We start from the raw sequence: 23,125 nt of genomic DNA, 5'->3' as shown, positions 1-23,125 counted from the left end.
CTTCAGGGATTTTTATGATACTAATAGTTTATTTAGCCCTTTAAATTTTTGCAAAGCACTTCATTTGTTAGCATGTGTGATCCTCACAACAACCCTATGAAATAAGTGCTATTGTTATAACTATTTTTACAGATGGAGAAACTGAGGCAGATTCTAGCAGCTAATTGACTTGCCCAGGATCAAATACCTAGGAAGTGAATGATAAATTCAAACCTAAGGCTTTCTCACTACAAACAACAAGCCCACTACCCTTTTCACTACTCCGCCATAAGTGAAGGGTATCACCAAGTATTGAAAACAAGGTCATTGAACTGTGATCCATGAAAAGCCCAGAGGCCACTAGAGAGTTTGAGATCTGTAACAATTAAATTTAGGTTTTGACACAATATTAGAGTTATAAAAGTGGTCACCATGTATAAAATACTAGCCCTTAAGTCAAAACCGACTTAGCAGCTTTTATTTATAATGAGGTAGAGATAGTGATAGTGGGAAATATAGGAAAGAGACAAATCCTGGTCTAGTCTACCAGCCCTAAATGCTGCTCCTGTGAATTCTTGTTCAGCCCCGGAAAGGGGCTTCCCCAAGTCCTGGTCTCCACATGGATTTCCCAGTGGCTCTCAGTCAGAAGTCCTGGTGGTGTCTTCAGCCAGAGTTCCACCAACCCAGAATGACTCCAAGGAAAAGCATGTCTCTTCTGCTCTTCCTACGGACAGGGAATCCAAGGGAAGAGTCTCTCCAAGGAACCAGCCTCTTCAAAACCAAGGAAGCCAAAGAGAGGCCAGACCATGTTTGTCTCTTCATTTATACCCCCTTTTCCCACGTCATTTCCTGTCTCTCCCCCTCTTCACAGGAACCAATTGCAGTCTTTCAATTTGCCCAATTTCAATTTGCCAGGGGGGCAGTGCTTGTGGCCTTTGGGGGTATAAACTAGTAAGTGACTTGTGAGCTCTCTTACCTAATGGTTAGCTAGCTACTAAGTAGGGGTACTTTAAGTTCTTGATTTGATTAACTAAAAACAAACCAAGGGAGAGTTAATTCTATCTTCACAGATCTAACGTGAGATCCCCAATTGTAGTCTAATCTCCAATTGTAGGGTGGGGGAGGAATCATTCATACTTCCCACCAGCCTATTATATGTCCCAGGAATCCTCACTCCTCCTCCTCCTCAAAATGCAGTTCTTCTAAATGACAAACTAGGTCAGTTTATCAGCTGTCAGTAGATATTTACTAAGTGCCTACTATGCTCCAAAAGGGACAGAAACTGGCCCCTAGACCCAGGAAGAGTTGGTTCTGGTCCCCTCTCTGACACCCTGCAGAAGGCTTTTAATGTCTGTGCTGGGGCAACTAGACGGTCCAGTGGATAGAGTGTCAGGCTTAGAGTTGCAAAGTCCTGGGTACAAATCTGGCCTCAGACACTAGCTGTGTGACCTTGGACAAGTTACTTGATCCCAATTACCTAGCCCTTACTGCTCTTCTGCCTTGGAACTATTATTTGTATGATTCTAAGACAAAAGGTTAACTGTGTTTGTTGTTGTTGTTGTTGTTTTAATGTCTCAGTGCTGGCAGGGAAGATACCATCCTGCTTTGGGAGAGGGAGTTTTTTCCTCCTCTTGGATTTCCCTATCTCAGTGAAATCACCAATGCATTATTCCCTATCCCTGTTTTGTGCCGGGCACTAGGGATACCCAAAAAAGACAAGAATGAGACTTTCCTGTTCTCAAGCAGCTTCCATTCTAGCACTATAATGAATGAACACATTGACTAATTCAGTCTGCTAAGCAGGGACTCTGTAGTAGATGAGAATAGTGCTGAAACAGATCATGAAGTCATAAAATGCCGGAAGATTACAGGGGCACTGTCAGTCAATCAGTAAATAAGAATTAATCACTCTGTGCCAGGCATTCTGCTGTCAATGTACAAGGTATACAAAATAAGGGAGAAATACTGTCCCCACCTTCAAGGAGCTCACCTTTAAGTGAGGAAGACAACCTGTAAATAACTATGTACAACATATAAGACGTACACAAAATAGATGAAAGGTAACCTCGGTGGAGAAGTCAAACTGAACCAATGTATTCTCCAGTGTTCAAACATGCCATACATAATCCAGAATGCTATTGTCTACTCATCAACCTCCCAAATTAGGAAGAGATTGTTTAGGCACAACTAGGTGCATCAATAGATAGGGAGGCAGGTCAAGAGCCTGGGAGGTCCAGGGTTCAAATCTGATCTCAGACACTTCCTACCTGTGTGACCTTGGGCAAGTCATTTAACCCTGATGATGATGGTGGTGGTGTCAGAGGAAGAGGAGGATAGGGAGAAGAAAATCTAGTTTTAAAAGTCAGAACCAAGTTGGAATTCAACAGGTTTTTGAAGTAACAGATGCAAGGGTCAGCCCAATTGACAGCTGGCAAATCATAAGCCAAAAGAAGTGGAGCAAGAGTCAGAAAAGCAATATGGACCCAAAGATCCTAGCTTTGGGGATAAGAACTCACCAGCTGACAAAACTGTGGCAAAAATTGGGTTTGGATCAATATCTCACACCCTCTACCAAGATAAGGCCAAAATGGTTATATGATTTAAACATAAGAGTGATGATATAAGTAAATTAGGGGAACAGAATGGTTTACCTGTCAGATCTACAGAGAAGGGAAGAATGTATGACCAAACAAGAGACAGAGAACTTTACAAGATGTAAAATGAATATTTTTTATCATTTTTATTATAGTAAATTAAGAGTTTTTTGTACAAACAAAACCAATGTAACCAAGATTAGAAGGTAAACAGTAAACTGAGGGGGGAAATTTATAACAACTTTCTCTGATAAAGGTCTCATTTGTCAAATACATGAAAAACTAAATCAAATTTATAAGAATCCAAGTCATTCTCCAATTAATAAATGGTCAAATAGGCAATTTTCAGATGAAGAATTCGAAGCTATCAATAATCATATGAAAAAAATGTTCTAAATCCCTCTGAGTTATAGAAACGGAAATTAAAATAACTCTGAGGTACCACCTCACACCTATCAGATTGGCCAATATGACAAAATAAAGGAAAATCATAAATGTTGGAGGAAATGTGGCAAAATTGGGACACTAATACATTGCTGGTATTATTAACTGATCCAACCATTCTGGAGAGCAATTTGGAATTATACCCAAAGGGCTATGAAATAATGCATATCTTTTGATCTAGTAATACCACTACTAGGTCTGTATCCCAAAGAGAGAACAATAAAGGGGAAAGGATCTGTTTGTACAAAAATATTTATAGCCGCTCTTTTTGTGGTAGCAAAGAATTGGAAACTAAAGGGATGTCCTTCAACTGGGGAATGGCTGAATAAATTGTATTATATTATGGTGGCAGAATACTATTGTGCTATAAAAGAATGATGAACAGAATGATTTTAGAAAAGATCTATGTAAACTGATACAGAGTGAGATAATCAAAACCAGGAAAACATTAAACACAGTTACTGCAAAATTATGGAATGACCAAATGTGATAGACTTTGCTACCAATAGCAATACAATGATCCAGGACAATTCTGAGGGGCTTAATTCAAAGAAGAATGCTACCCACCTCCAGGGAAAGAACTGTCAAGAGTAGAAATGCAGATGAAAATATATGGCATCACTTGTTTATTTGGATATATGTTTAGGTGTTTGGGTTTTATAAGATTTACAAACACTTACAAACATGAATAATATAGAAATACATTTTTCATGATAACACACGCATAACCCAGAAAAATATTAAAAGAAAAAAAGAAAAACAATGTGGAAACATCGGAAGAAAGAAGGCTGAAGACAGCCCAAAAACACTCTGTCACACTTGGCAAAGAATCTATTCGTTCTTGCTTAATTGTACTTAGTGTTATAAGAGAGGGGGGTAGGGGTAAAAGAGAATCAGTTTATTGAGAAATAGTATCACTTTTATTTTTAAAAGCCTCTGGGACAGCTAGATAGCTCAGTAGATAGAGAACTGGGCCTGTTGGAGGTCCTAGGTTAAAATCTGACTTTAGATACTTCCTAGCTGGGTGACCCTGGGCAAGTCACATAACCCCAACTACCTAATCTTTACTGTTGTTCTGCCTTAGAATTGATAAAACTCAATAAAACTTTTAAAAGAAATACCGCCCCCCCCCCGCCTCCCAGGACATAGCAATTCTATAATCATAATGTAATTCCCCACAAAGGATCAATTCAAGCCTTGTTCTAAAGTCCCCACTATACACACATTATATATAAATGTTGTTATTATTAATAAATACTCATTGGCTGATTGGTACTGAAGGCTATATTTTTTTAGCCCACAAAAGAGAATTGTATAATCATAAAAAGTTCCCATCCCCTATCACCACTACATAGCCTAGAAGGGTACTGGATTTCATCCCCAGAAAACTTTTGTGTCTTTTTTTTCATTTGCAGTTATCCAATTTCCAAGAAAAGTCCACCTCCTTCTCCCCTTCCATCAAAAAATAATGATAATAGGTCCGACACTCCTGATACAGAAGAAAGGTTGGTAACTTTTCCCTTCACCCATACATCTTGGGAATAGTAGAGTCCTTATTCCTGACTTTACCTTCCCCTAAAATCATTTATCTTATCAAACTCCTTTTTTTGCACCATCCAATTTGGGACCTGGATGAATTCTGTTATAGGTTTTCATCAAAAATGTTTCCACTTCGTTTCCTGGTATTCCCCTACTTCCACAACCCCTCTAGACTCTGATAATAGCCCACCGATCTAAAAAGGTGTTTACTGTAGTACACAACAAAACATAAAGGGAAGAGTTGGTTCTAACTTAGAGATGAAAATAGATTCAATGTTTACATGTTATAATGATACTTATGTTTTAATTCTAGTCCTTAATACAAACTATAAGCCCCTAAGCCTGTTCTTAGTTGGATACCTTCCATTTTTAATATTTATTTATCTTAATCATTAATCACTTTTTGTTTATTTTGCTGTGGATTTGGATGGCCTGATGGCTGTTTCAACCTTCCAAAATTTGTTTTTCTCTATTCTTCAATTATGAATCTAGAACATGAGTGGGTATATGAGTATTTTCTTCCTCATCCTTTCCCCCTCCACATTGGTTCTTCGGATACCTCATCTTAAACCAGGAGTCATGACTCAGGAAAATTCCTCATGCTCCCCCTCTCCCTATCCCAATGTGAAAGACTGCCCTTCTAGGTGCCAAAACTATCTGACTCAACTCCCGGGATTGAGACTTTCATTCTCTTTATCCCTGATCTAGAGGTTTCTATGCTCTGTCTCCCTGGAAACTACTTTCTGTCTCTCTCTTGCCTTGTATCATCCAACTATCATCCCAATGGTTCTGGCTAATCTACCTGAAGCAAATTCTATTGCCCAGATGTTTCCTAGCTAGTGTAAAGGATAATTTTAGTGTTGTGACCTAAACTATATTAATTATTTGGTCACCATGGATATCCCAAATAAAAAAAAATACCCAAGTCAGATGGAAATTTATGGTGATTTAATTAATATAGTGGAAAGAAATTAAAGAAAAAAGGAGAAGGAAAGGGTCTAGGATTTCTCCCGCCTGGCTTGTGCTGGACAGGAAGATTAGAGGCTCTAGAAGATAAAGTTTTGGAGAGTAAAAGAGGAAGGAATCAGCCTGAACTCCAAGAAGGTTGAACCTGAATTAGCTCAAGGGCAAACTCACCACCAAAACCCAGACAAATAGCAGCCACCACGCCAAGACGTCAGAATGCTTAGCATGCTGCCAGCCAGAGACACCTCTCTGGGAAAAGAGGCCAAAGAGAGGAACTGATGTGCCCTATATAGACAGTTTTACGTCACTTTCCTGCATCTCATTGGTACCAATGTTAGCTTAGCTTGAATTAGGACAGCCCAGGGGTCTGTCCGCTGTTTCTGCACATGTCTGTTGAAGGCCATTTTCTCAGATACTTAAACCTTGAGTATGGTACAGACATTCCTGACCTTGTTAAACTAAGTAGGGTGGAGAAATATAGAGTTCCCAAGACTTGATTTTGTTAGAGCAAGTATCTCCATTGTTACTAATCAGGAAATAGTTAAATCAGATCTTCTAAAGTACGGTCTGAGTAGGGTGGAGTAGTTTTAAAATTTACACTAGGTCATCCTTGGATGATAAAGGCACCTCTCTCATCTATAACCTAAATAAGCCACCACATTTCTCTCCACCTGGGTTCACCATTCTGATCACTACATGGCTTCTCTTCTCAAGATTCCTAAAGATGCCCCAAGCCCAGGGGGCCATTTGTAGACCCACTCCAACTCTCCAATGGTGGGGAGAGATGGGTTGATGAATAGACTCTTTGGGGCCAGTGAACACTGGACTCTTTTCTTCATTCCTAGTTACTACCCCCAGCTGTTAACTCTGGCTTGGCTCAATTTAGGATTTAGGGAATAAGATAGAGCCTAAAAATAATACAATGTGATAATTCAGCTACATCAACACACATACATACACATATACACACACCACAAACTTCAAGGTGTGGACTTCCTCCCGGGCAAACCCCTTCTATGCCCTTTGTTTTGTTTCATTTGCAGTGACCTGACTCTCAAGGATAAAGTGCCTTTCCCTCCCCCTCCTTCAAGAAACCTGGAGAACCCACTGAACAACGAGGAAGAAAGGTTTGTGGTCCTTCCTCAGAGGATGCATTTATAAAAGCAGGGCAGAGAGGTGGTAAATCGTCAGTCTGGCTTCTCCACAACCATAGCTTCTTCCCAAATTGTGTATGGGCAAAAAGACAGTTCCACAGCCTTCTTACCTTGCCAACTCCCAAGAAGCACCAGGGGCCTCCTGGAATCTCCAACAGACTCTCAGCATCCCAGCCCAATCATCCTTCTTCAAGGCATACTCAGGTGGCCTAGATAGAGTCACTCCACCACCTAGTGGTGACTAGTGACTAGTGACTAGATAGAGTCACTGGTTATTCCAGGGAACTGGAATACACTGGCATGCAGGCAGGCAGTAATCATTTCTATAGTGTCTGCTATGTGCCAGGTACTCTGTTAAGCCCTGGGCCTATAGAGAAAGGCCAGAGATGTCCCTGCTCTCAAGGATCTCACAGTCTAATGGAAATAAGATGAAAATAACTGCATGCAAACCAGACATAAATAGATTTATGCAATAAACTGGAGTTAATCAGCCAACAAAAGGTACTAGCATTAAGAGAGATCAGACTTCTGGGAAGAAGATAGGGTTTTAGTTGGGACCCAAAAGAAGCTAAGGGAGGCAGGAAATGGAGACAAGGAAGGAGACTATTCCAGACATGACAGTCAGTGAAAATGGACAGAGTGAAGAAATGTTATATCTTGTAGGAGGAACAGCAAAAAGGTCAGTGTCACTAAACCGGTCACAAAGTATAGGGCAGAAATTAAAGTGGAAGAAGCCTGGACAGATAAAAGGGGGAAAGTTAGAAAGGATTTTGAATACAAAACAGATGATTTTTTTTTAATATTTGATCCTAAAAGCCAATAGGGAGCCATCCATTGGAGTTTAAGATTAATTTTATGGTTGAATGGAAGATGGAATGTAGTAGGGAAAGACTTGAGGCACAGAGACCAACCAGCAAGCTATCGCAATAGTCCAGGAATTGGATAATGAGGGCCTCCACCAACATGGTGGCAGAGTCAGAGGGTAGAGGGGGACATACACAAAAGATGTTTTGAAGATAAAATCTACAAGACTTAGCAACAGATTAGATGGGGGGTCAGCATAAGAGAGAGGAGGCAGGGATGACACCTGGATAAGCCTGGATAACTGGGAAGTTTGGAAGAAGGGAAAGTTTGAGGCAGGAGAGATACAATAGGTTCCATTATGGATATCCCATTTGAAATGTCCAAGAGACAATTAGAGATGCAAGTCTGGAGGTTGGGGAAGAGGTTAGAGCTGCCTAAGTAGATCTGAGAAATATTGCCATTAAGATAATCATTGAAACTATAGGGGCATCCTAAATTCAATACACTGGTACTTTTCAAGAAACAGATAAGCATTTTATTCCTATTCAGACCTCCTTTCAAAGCCAAATAGAGATTCTATGTAGACAACATGAAAAAGTACTCTATAATAATAACTGGTGTGTGTTACAAGGGAATCACTTTAAAAGACTGATATATATTAATTTAAGGTCGCCAAGGAATCAGCTATGTAATTCCTAAATGAAAACTTAAGTCAGCCGTCAATCTTTTATGGAGTTTAATTACAATAGGAGGAAGTAATTAGAGATAGAGAGAGAGAAAAGGGAGAGAAGGAAATAGGGCTTAAATACCCCTTCTGTTTAGGCTGGGCCAAAAGGCCCAAGCCCTTAGATAGCTGGGGCAAAGAAAAGAGATCAGTCCCTATTACTCACGTGACCAAAATGGAGAAACAGTCTCAGAGGCCCCCACCTTCAGCTTCCTTCAGAGCAAGCTTCTCAGAGCCCACACGAACCACACCGACCAACTACTCCTCCCTCCTCTGGAGTCTTCAGACCCCCTATCTTTTAGGAAAACCTCCAAGTTGCCTCCCCTCAGTCCTCACATCTACCAATCACCTATCCATCAATTTCCCTGTGCCAATGGAGGCTCTATCTTAACCCAGGACCGCCCAGAGGCTTTGCACATGTCTGTTGAAGGTCATATTTTCAAATGATTAACTCTTTGCTCCTTTGCTACAGCCCTTTCTAAATCCTGTTAACCTGAGTAGGGTAGAGATTGGAATAATTAAATTTTGATCTAGGCTGCAGCCCTTACTCAATCCTGTTAGGACTGAATAGGGTGGAGATTTATTCCAAGTATCTCCATTGTATCAATTCTAAAATCAATCATGACTCAAAGAAATTCCTGTTCTATGCTTAAGCATAGGTCAAAGTCCTTTCCATTGTTCAGCAAAGGGTTTCTGTCCTAAAGTAATCTTAAGAAGGGAAGAGAAGGAACCTCCCATGCCAATGGGGTTCCCATTCCAATAGACTATCAGTAAGAAATTTTCCAAGTATGAAATATCCCAATGGTGAAATTTCCAACATTTATAAGTCTAAGGAAATTTGAGGTTTACATGTGGCAGGGGCTTTGTAGGAAATGGAAAGAACCAAACCTAGGATTTCATCGTGGAAAGGAATTTCCAGTATGGACATTCCCTCCACAGTTAGTATTAAGAGAACTGTCTAGGATATGGAGATGTCCGAGAACTTATCCATAGCCATATAGCAGGGCATTTATACAATATTTTATAAAGTTCACAAAATACTTTACATATATTGGTTCATTTGATACTCCCAAACAACTTTATATCATTATCCCCATTTCCTAGATGATAAATTGAAGCTCAAAGAGGCAAACTTGTCCCTGCCTACACACCTAGTATCAAAGGCTAAATTCAAACACGTCTAGTATTTTTTAGAATTTGGTCCTACTATGCTTTTGTAACACCTCAGGGTACTTACACTATGCCACACTATCTCTTCAAGGGGGTATACAAAGGGGCATACAAAGAAGGATGAGACACATCGCCCCTGCTCTCAGGAAGCTTATGGTCTAGATAGAGAAATTAGAAATATGCAAATGAAAAGATAACACCACTAGAAAATGAGTGTTAAATGTTTTCTGAGAACATGACATAAAAGATAGAGTTGACCTTGGAGTTAGGAAGACCTGGTATCAAGTCCTACCTCTGTGTGAACCTGCATAAGTCTTAAGTCACTTGACCTCTCTGCCCCAGGTAATTCTCTAAGAATAAATTATGGAGGTGATGTTGATATGCATCATGATAATACATTCCCTATACCAAATAAATCCAAGATATAGTCCAAAAAATATAATAAATATCCAGTAAATGCTATAGTTGAAAACATGGAGAGATCATTGTAGGCTGAAGTGCTGAGAGACTCCGAGCATAGATGAAGATCCAACCAAGGACCTTGATCTTTTTCTCTTCCGGCAGCCAAGTTACCAACAGAAATGGCCACTCAGCCCTCATACAAGTCAGAAGCCTTTTAAAGTCCACAGAGACTAGCTCTGTGACCTTGAGCAAGTCACTTAACCCCCATTTCCCAGCCCTTACCATTCTTCTGCCTTGGAACCAATACACAGTATTCATTCTGGTAAGGGTTTTTAAGAAGTAAATTAAAGTCCAGAGAGAGAAGGAACAATTTCTGGGTACCACAGCCATAAGAAGAGCTTCCCTTTCCTACTCTTATCTGAACTCCTGGCTTGCTTAGTTTTCACAATGTCACTGAGCCTAACGAAGCCTTCTTGGAGCATGTAGACATATGGAGAATATTAAAAGGGAAGCTGGTTTTAGAGAGGAAAGAGTCACCAAGAGCAAAGTTGGTTCTAAGTTGTCAGTGAAGCATGCCTCTGGCTTCTCAACAAAGAGGTGCTGGACTAACTAAATTATTTCTAAAATATGTGATTGGTCAGACTTCCTATTTTCTTTCTCATCCCTCTGGCTGTGCTTTTCAACTTTGGTCTCTTAAACTAGCAGAGATTACAGTTGAAGGCTCAATTATCCTGTGACAGAGGAAGGATGCTCAACACTTAGTGTGACAGGCAGGAGTGGCCATGTTCTTAGAGCTGTGACAGACAGCCTTTTAAAGTTGTGCCACTTTTTCATTTGATTTTTGCAATCTTCATCTGATGATTTTAACCTCTTATAACAGTAACCTTTGTGAACATTTACATAAGCAATTTAAGGCTTGCAAAGCCTTAGAAATTAGAAAATAATTTAAACTAATGAGCCAACATGTTGATTTCAATTGTGCCTGATTCTTTGTGACACCATTTGAGGTTTTCTTGGCAAAGACACTGGAGTGGTTGGCTATGTCCTTCTCCAGCTCATTTTACAGATGAGATACTGAGGTAAACAGGGTTAAGTGACTTTCCTAGGGTCACACAGCTAGTAAGTGTCTGAAGCCAGATTTGAACTCAGAAAGATGTGCATTTCTGATTCCAAGCCCAAGGTTCTATCCACTGCACCACTTAGCTGCCCTCACATGTTGATTTATTTTATTTAAATGTCCTGGGGAGGATGGGGAACATGGACTTGAACAGGGGAGAATGAGTCATTAGGCTTTGGCTCTTAACCTTTTATATATCATTGACATCTCAGTCAGTATGCCAAAGCCAATAGACCTTCCCCTCAGAATAATTTTATTGCCTACATTCATTAAAAAGGAAATGCATTTTCAATGCATTTCAATTGCAAATACAAATTCAACTAGAAGTTAGTGAAAATAAGGATGTGATTTTTTTTCCCCATCCAAGTTCACAAGTCCTTGAAATCTATCCAGAGACCCCCAGATTAAGACCCCAGAGCAGTCAGTCAGTGACAGCTATGGTTTTTAAAAGTGAGAGCATAAATAAAATTTTAATTTTTTTTTAAAGAAGTTTAGTCCACAGAAGAGCTTTGGCTACCAAGGAGTCTCTGATGACCACTGACTGATATGATGTCAGGAAGCAACCTAACAAATGCTTGTGGAATTGGATTAGATTCCATTTCAATTAATCTTGTGGGAGGGAAGGAGCCAAGAAAGTAGGAAGTCTCTCAAGCCCAGCTTTGGCACTCAGTTCCCAGACCTAAGGACACAGAACTAATACTTCCCTCCATCTAGCATAGAGCAACTCCTGGGCTCTCTACCCAGGGAAAATGGCTTTTCAGAAGGGGGTTCCTGAACTGCCACAAGCCACCACTGACCCCGCCACAAACGCCAAGTTTTCATTTTAAGTTGCTAAAACTAAGTGAAACCAGGTTGGTGTTGAACTGTGTTTGTTTTTGAAGTCCAGTGACTGTAAATAGGAAACACATTTGTTTAAAAGTCTTGAGACAACAGAGAAAGCCATTAGCCTAGCAATGCCTTGGCCTATTTGTATAATCTGTTTATACAGGGAACAGACATGGAGCAGGAAGACAAAATAAATGCCCCCTAGGACAGTGCTTCCTGACTTGGTTTTGGAACATCCCAGGGTGTTTCAATTTATGTTAAGCATGTCATCCAGTCCTCTAAGAAGTGGATTCCTTTTCATTCCCTTCAATTTTAAAGTAAGATACCCATTATGTAGCACACAGAGTGCTAAGATTTGGTGTTAAGATTTGAGTTCAAATCTGGCCTCAGACACTTACTAGCTGTGTGGCCCTGGGCAAATCACTTAACTACTCTCAGCCTCAGTTTCCCCAACTGCAAAATGGGGGCAAAAATGGGGCACCTATCTCCCAGGATGGTTGTGAAGACCAAATGACATAACATGTGTAAAGTGCTTTGCAAACCTTAAAGTGATATGTAAATGTTTGCTATTATTACTGTTCTAAGTAGAGAATACCATCAGTTGAGTGTTGGAAAAAATCAAATGAAAAAGTGTCACAACTTTAAAAAGCTGTTTGTCCCAGTTCTAAGAGCATAAATATTCCTGCCTATCACACTGTATGTGCTGAGCATTCCTCCTCAGTCCCAGAACAATGATTTTCCTTTAAAAAAAAACAGAAAAACAAAAATATAAAAAACCTTTACTAAGTATCAATTCCAATATGGAAGAGCAGTAAGGGCTGGGTACTTGAGATGTCTGAGGCCACATTGGAACCCAGGTCCCCTGGACTCCAAGCCTAGCTCTCTATCCACTGTACTACCTGACTGCCCCTGACCATCGTTCCCTTGCATAAGTCTTCAACCTGCAATCTCCATTGGTTTAAGAGACCAAGGTTGAAAAACACAACCAGAGGGGTGAGAAAGACATTGGGAAGTCTGGCCAATCACATATTTTGGGATCTCGTGATATAACAAACATTTATTAAGCACCTACTGTATATCAGGAGCTGTTATAAGGACCAGGTATACAAATAAGGAAAAGAGTCTCGACTTTCAAGGACTTTACAATATAATGGAAGAAAACAGTCCAAAAAAGGAAACTGAAAAGGCGGTAGGTATAGGGAATGATTGAGAGGAAGTGCCGGACTGGGGCAGAGGCGACATGATAGTAGAGTCAAATCCAAGTAGTACAGGTAGGTTGGGTGGAAAATAAAAAATAAAAATAAAATAGTGGGGAGGCTTCAAAGCCCTTTTCAAATACAAGTTTGGGGAGGCATTTTTGCTCCACTTTCTAGCCCTCCAATCAAAGGAAAAGAGACAAATGAGGTCCGAGTGCTAAAACTGATAGTCTCCCTGATGATGAGTTTCCTGGTAATGAACTGAGGGAGGTAGAAGGGGTCCCCAAGGGAGAGGAGGGTTTGGGGAGAAGGAAGAGGTCAGATAATGGTGGAGTCCAATATAAGCAATGCTGCTAGTAGCAAATGAAATATTTAAAGCTGAAAGGAACCTTAGAGGTTATCTAATACATCTTGTCTTTACAAATGACAAGACAGCTAGGTGGCTCAGTAGATAGGGTGCTAGGCCTGATATCAGGAGGACATGGGTTCCAATCTGGCCTCACACACTTCCTAGCCATGTGTCCCTGGGCAAGTCACTTAACCCTATCCGCCTAGTCCTTGCCTTTCTGTCTTAGAATTATTACAGTTGTTACTAAGATAGAAAATAATGGTGGGTTTGTTTTTTAATAAGGAAGCTGAAGTTCAGAAAGGCTTAAGTGACTCACTGAAAGTCACACAGAGAATTCACAGTGGAGCTGAGAAGATTTGAGCACAGGTCCTCTGGTTGTAAATTCACAGCTCTTACCATGACCCCAGAGGACTCCCCTGTAGATGAGATGACAGATATAAAAGCATTTTGAAAAGTTAAAAGCATTATACAGATGTCAAATGTTTACCTTATGTAATATGTGACATCATTATTTCAGGTTCCTAGGAAGGCCTTCTTCATCCATCCCTTTCACTGGAGACAGACAAACAGACACTGATATCCTGGCATTTGTCAAGGCCAGGCAAAACTTACTGCAGAAAAAAGGTGAGACTCCTCCAAAAGTTAAGAACATCTCTACTAGGAAGAAGCCTTGAAAATGAGCCCAAGACAGCCCTGTCTATTCTGCTGATGTGTGTGTAGATGTGTGTATAGTTTGTGTATGTGTCTAGATGTAAGGGTATGTGGTAAGGTTGTCTATGTATCTGTATGCCACTGTGTCTAAGTCTATCTGCATGAGTAGGTATCAGTATCAGTGCATGTCTAGTGTGCATCCCTTCATAGAAGCACAAATCACAGGGGAAGGATGGGAAAGTGAAAAGGAGGTAGGAGTTCTTGTTGCTTTTTTTTTTCCTACCACAGCCTCCTAAAGTAAGCCACCTATCCCTAAAGGCACTAGAGCAATGAGTTCCAAAGTCCTTCCTTCCCAGTTCTCAGCCCTTGGGGGAGGGAAAGGGGCAACAACATTCAAACATGAACACAGCACAGATGTGGCTGGTGGCTGTGCATTTCACAGGCTATACTGCCCCCCTTAAGTTATTACTTCCTGTGGTTTTTGACCAGTGGGAAGGAAATTCCCTTCCTTGATCAGCCTTCTCTAAATATGTAGGAACAGGGGCATGGCTTGGAAATTTGTTTAAATTCCACGTGATTACCCAAGCTTTCCATCTTAGTGTGCTTCATGTCACTAGTTTGACTACTAGTGGTCAACAGCATATAAATATTCAGGACTAAAGATATTTTTTTAAATCACAGAGAAAACATCTTTTAGTACATTCTGTATTGGGGGAGTTGATTTCCAGAACCCAAATACAGAACTTTCCATTTGTCCTTATTTTCAGCTTTTGCAATTTGACCCAAAGTCCTGGCTCATCAAAATGTCTTAAATTCAGATTCCACCATCCCATATGTTAGCTATGTGTTTCCACTTGCAGATCACCTACACATTTAATAAGCAGGTTATCTATGGCTTTATCCAAGTCATTGATGAAAATACTGAATTGTACAAGACCTAGTAGAGATCCTGGGGACATTCCACTAGAGACCTCTCTCCAAAATAGCATCAGCTTAGTAATGATACTTCTATGGAGCTGGACATTTATCCAGATCAAAATCCACCTACCCTATCACCTAGCCCATGCCTTCCCATCTTGTCAACAAACATAATGATAGACTTTGGCAGCTTGGCATAGTGGAAAGAATCCTGAATTTGGAGTTAGAAGAATGAAGTTAAAATCTGGGCTCTACTACTTATTATCTGGGGGACCTTGGATAAATCACTTCAAATCACTTATGACTTGGGTCATGGGCCTTAGTATGGCATCATAGATATATCAATAACACTTTTAAGATTAGAATATATCAATATTGTAACCTATGTGCTCATGTACCAGATTCATAATCATTATTTCTTGATCATTGTATTTAATTGGTACTCTATTAATTCTGACCACTCTCCAAACCTACAGTCCAAAGGTCAAGAGAATTCCTGGGTAGGACATTAGCTGCCACAGGGTCCTAGTTCCTACCTTGGCAGACCAGATTCCTCACCAAGTCACATATTTGATTAACCTCCTCCTCTTTGATCTTGTAGTTGTCAATTGAGTCAATGTAAAATTATATGCCATGTTACATGTTCCTCCCATTCCCCATTCTTTGATTCTCCAATAAAAGATTGGGGACACGTGTAGCTCTCTTTCTCTCTCTTTTCTATCATCAGAAGAGCATGCACGCTGGAGCCCATGTCATTGAACTCTTTGTCTCTGAGTCTTTCTTCCTTTGTTGTGTTTCCTCTCTCTCTCCATCCCCTTCACCCACTTTCCCTCAGTTTCTAACTTTCCTCCTCAGGTGTCCACCCATGAAGATATTAATTTGTGGCTGCAGATAGCTACACTTAGTTTTCTCATCTATGATATATAGATTGGACTAGATGACCTCTAATGTCCTTTCTAGTTCTAAATCTATGATTCTATAACCCTACTTGCCTGAAATCAAAGTCTAGCATAGAATATTAGGTATGCCGTGTCTACAGAATTTTTCCAATCTACCAGTCTAGTAAACCAGTCAAAAATGAAAATGAGTTTAGTCTGGCATGATTAGAAGCAATGCTAAGATTTAATGATCAACACTTCCCTTTGTAAGTACCCACAAACCATCACTTTAATAATGTTCCAAAGAATTCTGCCTGCAATAAAAATCTAGGTCAAAACCAGCATGATGTAATGAATAAATGTAAGAAATAAGTCCTGTCTCAGATATACTCTAGTTGGAGCAAGTTACTTAACTTAATGCCCCAACTAATGCCCTAAGACTATCTGATTGCAAATTAGTTGTCCATCTGCATAAGAAGGGAAGAGTTCTCTACACCAAAAAACAAAATCTGTAAAGTATTATTTGTAAACTCCACCTGCTTCCTTGTTTAAAAAGTGACACAACCTTTAGGATATTTTATTTTATTTTTAAACCCTTTCCTTCTGTCTTAGAATCAATATTAAGCACCATTTATAAGGCAGAAGAGCTAGGGGGAAAGAGCACAGCATTTGGAGTCAGAGGACCTAGGTTCAAAAACGACTGCAGACATTTACTAGGTGTATGATCCTGGGAAAGTCTCTCCATGCTGTTTCCCAATTCACAAAATGAAGCAGTTGGACTAAATTACTTCCAGTTCTAAATCTATAACTCTTTGAAATATTGCTGACATTGACTCAGTAAACATCTCTGCTGGCTCTTTACTCCAAAATGTGTGCTAAATCTGGGCCCAGCAAACTGAATTCATGGAAGGCAGCTAGATGTTGACCAACTTTCTCCACATTCATCTTGGCTCTCTATTCTCTTTTTGTTCTATCCCATTCTCCTTGGCAGAGAAAACAAATAAAATAAAGGTTGTATAGGTCAACCTTCTTATTATATTGTCCGTTATCATCATCTTATCATCATCACCATTCTAAGCTTTTTTTTTTTAATTTCTCTTCACCTAAAGAAATAAAAACAGTTTGTTTGGGTTTTTTTTTTTACTACCTATTTTTCTCTCCAGTCTTGGCTCATTCTGAGTTTTAGCAATCTTGACTTTTTTTTTTTAAAATAAACCCTTACCTTCTATTTTAGAACCTCTTGGTTCCAAGGCAGAAGAGTGGTAAGGATTATTAGGTCATTGGAGTTAAATGACTTGCCTATACAACAAGGAAGTATCTGAGACCACATTTGAACCCAGGACCTCCTGTCTCCAGGCCTGGCCTCTATCCCCTGAGTCATCTTAACCACCCTAGGTCCATCCTCAATTATTTCCCTTCTATGTTGAATAAATGTGTTTGAAATTCTGATTTTATCAGTGTGTTCTCTTTGTGTCTATATCACAGCTACCCCTCATCCTGCTTATTGGAATCATTTGTGCTCATGCCTTCAAAAGAGAAGTTTTCCTACTTTTCATGAGAGTTTCCTATCCCCCTATGGTCAATTTCCCCTGCGAAATATTACTCCACTGACTCTTAACTACCCTATCTCTGAAGCCTTTGAAATCTGCTGTCCCCAAATCTGGGGTACATGTTAGTCGCTGCCCAGTTTCCCTTCTTCTCTTTCTTATTGATACATTAGTCCCTTGACCCCCCAAGGTTCATATGTTCAACAGTCAGTTCCTCCTTATTGATAAGCTCAGGTCTGGAATAGCGTTTCCCTTTGTTATTTACTCCTCCTGCTGAAGCAAGGAATAGTCAAACAGTTGATGTATCCCATCACCACAACAGCATACTTGATGCCAGGTTGGTAATGCCATTCCCAAACTTGGCTCACTCCTCCTTCGTCAAGGTGGTCTGTAGTACACTAGACAATGGCACCACTTCAGCTTCTACTTGTGTTCATCTTCACCCAAATGTTCTCTGTCTCCAGGTTCTTGGATTTCTGTTTCTCCTGTTATAGGTAAGAGAGAGTTATAAGCATGAGAGGAAGGTTTGTAGAGGGCAGAGGCAGAGGACCAACAGGGAGAAGATTCTGGAATTCTGCAGGAAGGGTTAAGCTGTTGCTCAGAGACTGAGAATACACACAGACCACTCAATAAAATTGGAAAGTAGTTTAATGAAATAGGGAAAGGCTAAAAGGGATTGGAATAACCCTAATGCTAAACCTCTGTAACTAAAAATCTCAGGGATCTTCTCAGAGTGGTTGATCTACACTAAAACCTCTCCTCACTTCCTAGGAAATCTCCCATCCCTGCTCTTACTGAAACCCTCCTTGACTGATTTTAGGGTATTGGTCTGTGGTAATCCTGGCAGGGCCCAGGGAAGGTCCCAGATCCAAAAGGACCTAGACCTGAGCTTACAATTCCTGCAGACAGGTGTTTTAGGATCACCAGGTCCTTCTTCAAGGAAATACAGCACACAAGACAGCAAGCAGGATAGGAATCAGGATAGGATCAGCCCCTAAGGACAAGCAGCCACACTCCCCAGATACCTCCGGAGAGAGAGACCATTAGCCTCCACAGTCTCTAAGTAACAGCTTAACCCTTCCTGCAGAATTCCAGAATCTTCACCCTGTTGGTCCCCTGCCTCTGTCCTCTGCAAACCTTCTTTTCATGCTTATAACTCTCTCTTACCTATAACATTCCTCACCCAAAAATTCCCTTTCCCCAGGTTTCTGGATTCCTAACGTATCTTCTTTGTTTTTGTTTAAAAAGAAAAAAGGCACCTTCTGTCTTAGAACTGATTGTGTAGGGACAGCTTGGTGGCCTGCAGATGGCTGGTCCTGGGTTCAAATCTAGAATCAGACACTTCCTGGCTGTGTGACCATGCATAAGTCACCTAACTCCAATTGCCTAGCCCTTATCATTTTTCTGTCTCCAAACCCATACTTAGTATTGATTCTAAGACATAAGATAAGGGTTAAAAAACAAGTATCAATATTGAATATCAGTTCCAAGGCAGAAGAGTAGTAAGGGCTAGGCAACTGGGGTTAAGTGACTTACCCAGAGTCACACAGTTAAGAAGTATCTTCTTAATATACAATATTTTACCACACCTCATTTATCTATGCCAATGCTTTTGAATAAGGTACACTTTTCTCAGCCCAAATTCCACCTCTACATTCTTTTCCACCATGCTTTAATATGATGTTTCCCTCTTTGTAAAAGCACCTCCAGCTCATTCTGTGTAATACTCATACTTTGTACATTTATAGAAAGACACCTGAGGCTATCAGTTTTGCAGCTCACTTCTCAAATCTTGATTCCCTCAATTGGGCCTCCCTACTATTGTTCTTTCTGTGTCATTGCTGCTGTTCTTTGTTGCACCAGACTTATGATCTGTATAGAAAGTTTTCTCCCACCAACTAGCACTATTCAACTGAAAGTCTATTGAATTGAAATTGAATTGAATTGACAATTGAAATAAGTCTATAGGGGGCAGGTGGATGGCTCAGTGGGTATAGAGCCAGGCCCAGAGACAGGAGGTCTTGAGTTCAAATCTGTCTGGAGACATTTCCTATCTCTATGATCCTGGGCAAATCATTAACTCCCATTGCCTAGCCTTTACCACTCTTCTTTCTTGGAACTATTCAAGTATTGATGCTAAGACAGAAGGTAAAAGTTGCAAAAAGGACAGTACCACTTTAGATTCCCATAGGTCCAGGTAAATGAATTTTTACCAACCTTCATTGGGTATATGCCATGCCAAAAGTCCATTATTCTTTTGTTTTAAACCATGATCCATAAAGAGAAATCTCATTTTTGTCCCTCTATTACCACTTCATTTATTTCCCAAATGTGCTTTTCCTTTTGCATTCTATATTCTTAGAATTGATAGTAGAGATTAAAATATCATCTTGTCTTAAACAGAACAGTTTAGAAACTGAAAAAAGAAAAGAGAAAAGAGAAAATGGTCACTGTATATCTACTAAGCTAAATAAAGAGAATAGCTAAACTATAACAAACAAAACTAACTTCAATATACTTCAAATCATATCCTCTAAAACAAAAAGTTATACATAATAGATATTTGCAGTTTCATATACATTCTCCTTGTTTCTATTTGGCATTGTATGTAAAAAAATGTCCCCCAGGACTTTTACTTTTTTGCCCTCATTAGCAATTCTTTCTATGTTTCTTCTATTGGTACAATTTCACAGAACCACATAACATATCAGCTGGAATATAGTATCTATGAAAGGGGATTAGGAGACAGTCCAGGCTAGGTCTAAACAGAATCCCCCTTACAGTATATCTTGGTCTTTCTTTGATTGAACACCTCTAGGAAGGGAATGCCCATTATATCCCATTCCACTTTTTGGTTAGCTGCAATTGTTTTAAAGTTCATCTTTATGTCGATCTTTCTCTTTGGGTTTTTTAAAACCCTTGCTTTATTAGAATTCATTAAAGTATGAATTTCAATACAGAAGGAAGATGAAGGCTAGGCACCTGGGGTTAAGTGACTTGCCCAAGTCACACAACTAGAAGTGTCTCAAGTCAGATTTGAACTCAACACCTCCCATCTCCAGACCTTGCTCTCTATCCACCAAGCCACCTCAATGCTCCTAAATCTGTCTCTTTGTAACATCTATCCACTGTATCTATCTAGTTCTATCTTCTAGGACCAAAGAGAATAAATTTATTTAATCCTGTTTTCAACATGACTGCATTCCAGATATTTGAACGAGGCTTTCAAGTCCATCCTAAACCTTTTCTAGGCTAAACACCCCCAGTTCACATAAGCATCCTATGCTGTCAATCATCATATGCTGAGTCTCCACAACATCTTCCTCTTCCTCCTCTAGACACCAGTCAATTGATCAATCTCCTCCACAAAATATAGTGCCCAGAACTAAACACTAAACTCAAATATGGTATTAACAGGGCAAAATATGAGACTATCACTGTACCCTTCCACCTCTCTCTCACACACATACACACACATACACGCCTCCAGTTCTCTATCTTTGGCAGGGAATGCTCCAGCAGGTGTCCTGATTATGCCTCTGTGCCAGGCTTATAATCTGTTTTCCAAGTGCATTCTCTATTTCCCCTTTCTGTCTAGCTAGTCTAGAAAACCATCCAATCACAATCTGTTCCTGCCGCCATTACTCTTCCCCCAAATGTTCTCCACCAGGCTTTCATGAGCCTATCTTATTACCATGAAATGCTCTTCTACCCACACCCAGCCTTTACTCCTCCTGATCATTCTGAATCATTAATACCCTTCTAGAACCAGTGTTTCACCAAAGGTCTTTCTTGCTATATTATAGCTGCTTTCTACAATATGTAGCTTGGTGGATATATGATGGTAATTTTCTCCTTCCCCATTCCTTTTCAGTTCAATTTAATTTGCAAGATTCCAAGCAAATTTATTATACTTATTATGTCTATCCATCTCTGGACATAAGCCTACTTTTCCTGTATGTCAAACTATGGTCCAGATATCTAAATTCTGCTCTCACATACCATCTTATTGTAATCATTGTCCCACAATACATTTCATTCCAGCCAAGCTAAACTACTTACTGTTCTCTCCATGCATGACAAGCCATCTCCTGTCTCCATGCTCTTAAATAAGCTGTTTCCCATGCTTAGAAAATTCTCCTTACTCAATTCCAAGTCTCTTGGAATTCTTAACTTCATTAGAAGTTCATCTCAAGAGCTACTTTCCCATTTCCTGATCCCTCCAATTGTTGATGCTCCCCATTTCTATACCTACCCAAATCACTCACTTTCTATATTTGTTTTGCATAATTTTAGTAGTTACTTTTCTCTACATATATTGTTTCCCTTGGTATATTATGAGCTTCTTGAGGACAAGGACTGTTTTCATTATTGTTTTTGTGTCCCCACTTCCTGAGTGCCTGGCACAACACAGGTGATTAATAAATGCTTTTTTTTTACAACATTTAACTAACTGCTGACTTCTCAAATCTTCCATTTTCTTCTTCTGAAGCCCTTATCTTTGATTGGCACCACCAATATTCCTAAAATTTTCATTTTTTTTTTACCTAGAACTTCATAATCCTTAGCAAGGCTTCCTAAATTCCTTTTGGCACTATCGCTTGGATTAAATCATCTGAATTGGGTTATAGTCATCAGGTGTAACAAATGTAGGTCTTCTGGCATGCCCTAGCTACATGCCCTGGGAAAGCTGCCTACATCTCCATCGTTACTGTCAAAACCAATAATCCACTAAACATTTACTAAGTGCCTAGTATGTGCCAGGCACTGTGCTAAGTACTGAGGATACAATTAATAAAAATAAAGACAATTCTTGCCCACAAAGAGCTTGCAATCTAATAGGAAAGACAACACACAAAAGGAAGCAGAAGGGCAGTGGAGGATAGCAAAGGGTACCTGGCATGGGGGAATCTTGTTCCACAGAGTTGAAACCAGGAAGAGCAGCAGATGTGAAGTGAAATGAACAGAGAAGCCAGTTTCTCCCCACTTTAAAGGAAGGCGCTGGGAGGAGTTTAGTACTCCATACTCCAGCCCTCCAATTAGAGGAGAGAAGAGGCTGAGGAAGGTGGTGTCAATCAAGGCTTGAGTTAAAAGCTTGAGTTAGCAGCTTATGGTGAGGGAAGGAATGATGAGCTTATCCTGGGAGGGGCATCTTGTTCTGTGGAGGTGAGTGAGTAGCTACTTCAGAATCTTTCCACTGGGACTTATCAAGCACAACTATTCATCTCTCCCTCCTTTGACACTTAATGCTCAATCTCTCACCTGATAACACCTTTAAATCCACATCTTTATTCCCTGGAAGTCAAGCAACTACTTCTACCAGAAAGGGAATATGTGAATGCTGGGCCAAATGGTTAGGTAGCAGGAAGGAGTAAAAACAAGCTCTCTCCAAACCCCCACAGCTTCTCCAAAGAAATCCAATAGAGGGGCTGGAATTTAGGCAAAGTAAAGGAACAGGTGCAAACCTGCAATTCTATGATTTACCACTCAGTCTGGGTCATAGATTCAGGGCTGATTGAGGAGAGGATCTATACCTAATGGGTACATCACAGGTTGAGAAACTGTTTGCAGGCTCCAGACTATGGACTCTGCAAAGAGCAACATCAGAAGAAAGCAGATGCTGAAGAGCTCAGCCCTAGGAGGAAAATTAAGTCCTCAGTTCCAGCTGCAAGCCTAGTCTAAAGCCTACAATGGAATAACCAAAGGAAAGTCTACAATTCTGTCCAGCTAGCTTATAGTGGCTTAATTCAGCACAACTCCAAAAGGGGCAAGTCCATAGACATGCTGCTCAGGCCTAAAATCAGGTCAGGAACTTAAAGAACTCAGACCGCTGTGGGTAGTGATCAGACTTTGCCCTAGATCAGACCA

The 23,125-nt window shown here is 40.1% G+C and overlaps 1 long non-coding RNA gene across 1 annotated transcript; it reads right to left on the bottom strand.

Annotated features, from left to right (window-relative positions):
* Nucleotides 1-8,984: 8,984 nt before the first annotated feature.
* LOC103106379 (uncharacterized) lies at nt 8,985-22,266 on the bottom strand. Its single transcript, XR_462476.2, has 3 exons — nt 22,154-22,266; nt 19,475-19,673; nt 8,985-17,742 (listed from the first exon to the last, which is right to left on the bottom strand). It is a non-coding gene; the product is annotated as an uncharacterized LOC103106379 (long non-coding RNA).
* Nucleotides 22,267-23,125: the final 859 nt, after the last annotated feature.

Source organism: Monodelphis domestica, chromosome 2 (genome assembly GCF_027887165.1).
Source record: "Monodelphis domestica isolate mMonDom1 chromosome 2, mMonDom1.pri, whole genome shotgun sequence".
NCBI lineage: Eukaryota > Metazoa > Chordata > Mammalia > Didelphimorphia > Didelphidae > Monodelphis > Monodelphis domestica.
Note: the sequence above shows the minus strand (reverse complement) of the source record. Positions and strands in the feature narration are given on the sequence as shown.